Source organism: Psammomys obesus, unplaced genomic scaffold (assembly GCF_907164565.1).
Source record: "Psammomys obesus unplaced genomic scaffold, mPsaObe1.curated_primary_1811, whole genome shotgun sequence".
Lineage (NCBI taxonomy): Eukaryota > Metazoa > Chordata > Mammalia > Rodentia > Muridae > Psammomys > Psammomys obesus.
In genome coordinates, this window is record NW_026590062.1 from 24,587,957 (window position 1) to 24,594,886 (window position 6,930).

The window sequence follows — 6,930 nt, forward strand, 5'->3', positions numbered from 1 at the left end:
ACCTGGGGACACGCGCTCAGCGCTCACTGCCTCGGCAGTGGGGCTGTGTAGGCCCGAGCTGCAGCTTGTAATTTACAATAAAAAGACCCTCATGTGTTTTGCAACGGAGTCGTTTCCTGTAGATCTTTTGGGGGCTCGAGAACTGGGTATAACAATGCAACGAATTTTTTCTAAAGTTATGGATGTAAGATTTAGTTGTTTTACATCTTTTAAGAGTGTAACTCACCATTGGTATAAATGCCTTTAACCAAGTTTAATTACATAGGACTTTCTTTTATCACATAAATGATACAATTGGGGCTTAAGGTAACATTTTTTAAAATCATTACTTACAGATGCAATTTTATCATTAAACTGAACATTTGGAGGCCATGGTTACAATAAAACAGCAGTTTGTGTGGTTGAATTTGTTATTTTGGTTTCATGTCACCATAGCCTGAATGAAATGTCTTAGTAAAAGGACATTTTTCAAGGCTGAGTGAGACCAAGGCTATGAAAAGACTTTGTAAACTTGAATGTTACATTATAATACAAATCATCTGAAACAAAGCTCTTCTTACTGTTTTTTGTATGTGAGAAAACTCAGAAAACAACCAAGGGTTTGTTTCCCCCCCCCCCAACTTTAGAAAGTAACAAAAAATATAATTCTAAGCCAGTACTACTACAATGCTCATTGGAGTGTATAGGTCTCTATTCCTAATATGTACTTTGATTTGCAACTCATTTTTAGCATGTGTACAAAACAGCCAGTGCAACTTTAGTGAGGAAAGAGAATGCTACAGTAACCTTCCGAGGTAATGTGTTTCCACACAGTAATGGAAGTCTCCAAAGTAAAAAGGGACAGCCGCTTCTCAGAGTTCCCACTAAAGAAACCTTTGAAGTTCCGGGAGTGGCTGGTGGCTCCTTTGATCCTCTTAGTCTTCTTGCACTTCAAGGAGCTTTGGGGGAGAGTGCTTTTGCTTATCACTGGGACCTATTGTTAAGCAAAAGAAAAGCAACTTCCTAGATTTGTTGAGGTAAGTGGAGCAGGTGAGGAGCTTTTCCTGGCCAGCTGTGGTTGCTGCTACTTAGAGCCCAGTGCATCCTTTTTGCCTGGTCTCTGACTCACTTAGAATAACTGTAAATTGGTTAATTGACATAAAATTCATTCTAGTATAAAGGTTTTTAAATGTATGATCCTTTAACAAAAGTAATACATGTACATTAAGAGAAAACACCAAAAAAACCCTAAGAAAAAAAAATATTTTACACAGAATGGCCCTCATAGACCATGGTTGGTCTTAATTATGTGTGTGTGTGCATTATATATGTATGTATGCATGCATGTATTGGGTCTACTGTGTAATTCTGGATGTCCTGGAACTATGTAGACCCTACGTAGACCAGCCTGGTCTCAAAGTCACAGAAATCTACCTGCTTTGCCTCTTTGATTTGCTGGAATTAAAAGTGTATGCTATCACATCCAGCTACTTCCTATATCTCAATTAAATAAATACTTAATGTATTTTTATATAAAAGATGGCAGTTTATTTCAATCATTCAGTTTGTACACTTTAAAAATATTTTTAGAAAGGAAAACCTGAAACAGGCTTTATTCATAGCAAATACAATTGTGTACATACCCAGGTGGTTGTGGCACACACTCTTAAACCCAGCATTCAGGAGCCAGAAGCTGGCAGATCTCTGAGTTCTGAACTCAAAGCCAGCCTGGCCTTGAACAACCAGCAAGTTCCAGGACAATCAGGGCTTCAGAGAGAAACCCTGTTTCAAAAAAAAAAAAGTGTACATAAACATTCCAAAGTTCAAAATATGAGCATACTTTCCATTTGTTAATTGAATAATTAAGTATATGACATCAATAAGTAGTTAATATTAATTTAAATTATATGAACATTTTCTTGTGTCTTTAAAGATTATTTGTAATCATTGATGAATCCTATTTTGTTCATTCCTCATTATTAAAAGTGTCTTTATGGTATTAGAGGTCAGTCAATATATCAAAACTGATTCCTTCATCCCCCCTTAAAACATTTGAAAAACAACATTAAAGTACAGAGTGGGGGAGCAGGGGAGAGAGACATACACAGACACACAGCACAAAACTGAGAATTTGACAGTAGATGCAATGCTCCTAGCCTCCTCTGGATCATAATTGTTTCGATACAATGGTGTCTAGGAATGCTTTGCTGGAGGTGTGCAGAGGTTAAAAAACGATCAGGTTATTTCGTTCATTCACTCACTCATTCCATTTAATGGACAGCTGTAGCTTCCTTGCTAAGCACTGTCTGTGCCAAGGAGAGAAGGGAAGACTTAGCCATGACCTCACAGAGTCCACGATCTGGAGGGAGGGAAGGACAAATAAAGCATAGTTAAGGGTGAGAGGCAAGGGGAACAGCTTAGTGAAACTACTACCCTGGGATGCATGAGAGCCTGGATTCTACCCCAGCACCAAACACAGAGACCTCAGCAACATCCGTGAAGGACTACACCAGGAAGAATGCAGCAGGGACCACTAAGACTTCCCAAGGAAGGCAACATTTCCCAAGGGGGCAGTATAGTGAGGAGCAGAATGCCTTAATGACAGTTCAGGCAGAGCTGCGCAGGCAGAAGGCGGGTCTCCAGGGTCTTGCGAACTACCTAAAGGCTTTTAGCTTCACCCCAAAAGACGACAGGAGGTATGTTCTTGCTGCAGTCTGGAAAATGAACAGGGGTGCCGTGGGAGGTAAGGGAAGGGGTTGTTGAGAAACTTCGGGTAGGGCGACCAGCTACCTACCAGCCAAAGGGGTCCTACACGATGGCTGGAGTTAAAGTTTGGCATCATCCTTGACTCCCTTTACTCCTTCATTTAGTATCCAGCCTCATTCAACCAAACTAGCATACACAGTGCTTAGAACTACCTACTGCTTTCTTTACTCTTTTTTGTGTTTGGGAAAACACATTATCTGATTGTTTTCTTCCACTTCTAAAGAATCAAGTGTGGGGAGTTACTGTCCGATGTACAAACCTTTGTCGTTCAGCAATGCAGGCTCCCCCACTTTCCTACCTGTCTCACTGAGTTGCTGTATCCTGAGCTGAATGCTGAAGTCTGGGTTCTTGTTTGTTTGTTTGTTTTCTGGGTTTAAACAGCAAGGTTTAGAATACATACCTATGGGAAGAGGGACATTATTTCAGTTCTATCAGTGCTCAAACCTGAGTATTTCACCCATCAAAACACTAGTGTAAATATATACTGAGTATGAAATATATATAAAAATACAGATGAGTGAACAATAAAGAGAAACCCACCAAAGGACAAATGTTAATATTTTGAAGCATTGTTTTTGTTGTTGTTGCCATTGTTTTGACATGTTGGGGATGAAATCAGGGGTCCAGGCATGCTGGGCAAGCACAAATCTCTCCACCAACCTTCTGTTTTAGTCTTAAGATGTAGTTTTTGGAGCCTTGCTCAGAAGTCACTGTGACACACACGCACACATTTCCTGATAATTTTAACTTAGCATAATACAAGAAAGTTCATTTCCATTAAAATATCACAATAAAAATTTAACCACTTAAGTATTTGTCTGTTGGTACCAGCATCCGTGTGTGTCCATATACAGTGCCTGGTACATCCGTAGACCTGAAAAGGGTGTCAGGCTTCCTGGAACTGGATTTACAAGAGGGTGTGAGCTTTCGCATCGTTGTTGGGAACCAAAACCAAATCCTCTGCAAAAGCAACACTGAGCAATCTCTTCATCTCCTATGATAAAATGTTAATGTGTAATTGCATTACAAGTCTAATTAAACATGGAACCATGCTTAAGTCATTACTAGGTTTGTATTGTAAATAAAGCTATCATGAACAGTTTGGCTATAAAATTGGGGGAGGGTGCTTAGAATTGTGCTTTTAAGATATTTCCTAGAAGCAAATGTAGGCTCATAATGCATAGTGCTAATTTGATTTGCCAAAACAGATGCATCAGTCAATAATCTCAGCATTTGGGAGGTTGAAAGAGAAACGGGAAGTTTGAGTTCATCCTAGGCGACACAGTGAGACCCTGTCTGCAAAACGAGAACTGGAGATGTAACGCCATGATTGAACACTTGCCTCGCCAAAGGTTGGATGCCATCCCACAAAAAGAAGGTGTATGCACATGTGTGGCTGTACATATGCGAGTGAGTGTTTATGTGTGTGAATGCACGCGTGTGCTTGCACATACACCTGACTTGCATTTCTGCTAGCAATGGGAATGGGTATCTCTTTCAGTTAGAAAACATCAAAAGAAAATTATTATTATGTGACTACTTCTACTTGACCCTGGTTTTTCTTAATATTAGGCCGTAGTTCTTATAGTCGATGATAAAGGTTTATCCCCATTCAACAAGTCATAACTCTGATCTGTGTCATGTTTCATTATTTAGTTTTGAAGTTAATTTAGTAGCAAGTCAATTTTAGTTAGAAAAGTTAGAATACTAAATCAATAAATATGATAATGATTTAGCTAGAGAGAACACAAGAGGGCAATCTTGCACAGCAATAAAATATGTTTACATAAGATGAAAAATAACTCAACATTTTTAATCAACCATGATCTTTTCAATAAAAGATGCTTACAGGTTTCTTAACATATATTGCCTTGTTATTAACTTATAGAAAAGTAAGTTCACAAGGAAATTTAGCATTGATGCCCATATAATGAATTCTGGATTAGAATTGTGATGCTCTTGTTTTTAAATCCTGAAAAAAAAATTGAATCTATTTTTTTATTTGACTCTTGTATATGTTGGCTTCAATTTCTAGAAAAGGCACGGAGATAAATATGATATATAAGGGTCACAGAACAATTCTTTTCTTTAGGTCTTGGTATAAATAGCACACACATAAAAATGGAACTTGTGTGTGTATGTGTGTGTGTGTGTGTGTGTGTGTTTCTCTGTTTTATTTTGTGACAGGTATCACTATGTTGCCCAGGCTGGTCTCCTAACTCACTCTCCTGAAATCAGAGATTACAGACCTGTGCTACCATGCCCAGTAAGACTTTTTTTTAAATTATTATTCATTTTTGTTGTTTTTTTAAAGACAATTCACTGTACACATTTTATTTACAGTTTTGTACATTGTCTTAATATGAATGGGACCGCTTTCTACTTGAGCCATTGTAACCAAAGCAAAATAACCTAAGTAATACAAAGTGTTAAAGTACAGCATAAAGATACAAAAGCAGACATACTAATTCTAGTTAGGAATGTAATTATGGTGTTACATTTTTATAGTCCACAATTATGTTTAGGGATCACACAGACATAGATCACTGATTTGAATGAAATGCATAAATTTGTAGCAAAGCTTTGTAGTTACAAAAAAAAAACAAAAAACAAAAAAATTACCAAAGAATGCACAAATTTAATGTTTATTCCACCTTTCTGTCATATTCCTGGATCCCTCACCAATGTTACATGAGGAAAAACCAAAAGCAAAACAAATGAAAAACTGAAATAAGAATCACTAATGTTATCAAGGAGGGAAGCAAATAAATTAAAGTCTAGCAGCCATCAGCGAGAGGGCAGCAAGGACAATGCTGTGAAAGGAAGCAGAAGGTTTAGAAAGCCATACTCAGACTCACAGCAGCTAAATTCGCTCCTGCGTGGAGTGGAATAGAAATAGATCTTTTCCTGCTAAAGTAATAGAAATGCAAGTTCTTTTTCAAATACTGTGGAAAGGCATGTGTGTGTGTCATGGTAATTCTAACCTGCTGTTACAGAGCGGGCCAGGAACACACCTGCAGGTTCTGGGGTGATGTACATTGTAATTCTTTGATTGGGATAGTGGACACACTAGCAAAAACTGGGGTGGGAGTGGGGATAAGAATGAACACAGAAGTACAAGACAAAGGTGAATGAGACTTCTCTTATATCTTAGCAACATTTAGATGGAATCAGCTTCAATGCTCTGCTCTGATGAGGCTTTGGTTCAGCTCCCAATCTCGATTGCATGACGCAGTCTCCTGTGAGAATACTCAGAAGGTGTCTTCTTAAACAACAAACCTATTTTTAGTGGTGGAGGCGCTCTTTGTAGCTGTGTCTGCGTGGGGCTGATAACCAATCACTATCTTCCAAGGAAGTCCTAATCTTTCCTTGTGTACCCTCCCTGTGTGTGACGGCGTCTCTGTTCTCACACTCAGTAGTCCATATTGCTGTTTTGTCACCTTTAGCTCTAACATTGACAACAGCCCCACACACATCATCAAAAGATTCTCCAATAAGGCACAGTGGTGTCTCTAGCCAAAAGCGATTGAGGTCACTTCATCTCTGCTGTTTGTTCAATGTAATTAGCCATCGTCCTCCCTGTTTGTTTTTCTTATCTTCCCACATAGGCTCAATACCATCATTAAAAAGTGAGTAGTTACAGCCAGGCATTAAATTACTAGACAACTGGATATGGTTGTATAGAACCCAAAAGTCTTCAACAGTATCAAACTTAGAGATCAATCGAAGGTTTGCTTGCCAAGTTTTGCTTTTATCATTTTTAAAAAACCAGAGTGCCCACCTGTTCTATAGAGGGTGTTTAATATAGTGCTCTGGGTTAGCAACCTCCTGATTAGATTCTGTTTTCTCTTCTTCGGCAGGTGGGGGATTAATGGTAGGGGTGGTTTCTGGTTCCACAGTCGCCATCTTAGATTGATCCATTTTGTTGTTTTAATTATACATGTGGGGGGAAAATATGTGCACATGAGTGCAGTCGCCCACATATTCCAGAAGAGAGTCCTGTCACCTGTAGCTAGTGTCAGGCTGGGCGGTGGTGGCACACACCTTTAATCCCAGCAGAGGCAGATAGATCTCTGAGTTTGAGGCCAGCCTGGTCTACACAGTGAGTTCCAGGACAACCAGGCAGGCCTACACAGAGAGAACCTGTCTTGGAAAATGAGAGAGAGAAAGAGACTCAGTGTTCAT

The 6,930-nt window shown here is 39.0% G+C and overlaps 1 pseudogene; it reads right to left on the reverse strand.

Moving 5' to 3' along the window:
- Positions 1-6,011: 6,011 nt before the first annotated feature.
- On the reverse strand, positions 6,012-6,651 carry LOC129676056 (eukaryotic translation initiation factor 4E-like; annotated as a pseudogene).
- Positions 6,652-6,930: the final 279 nt, after the last annotated feature.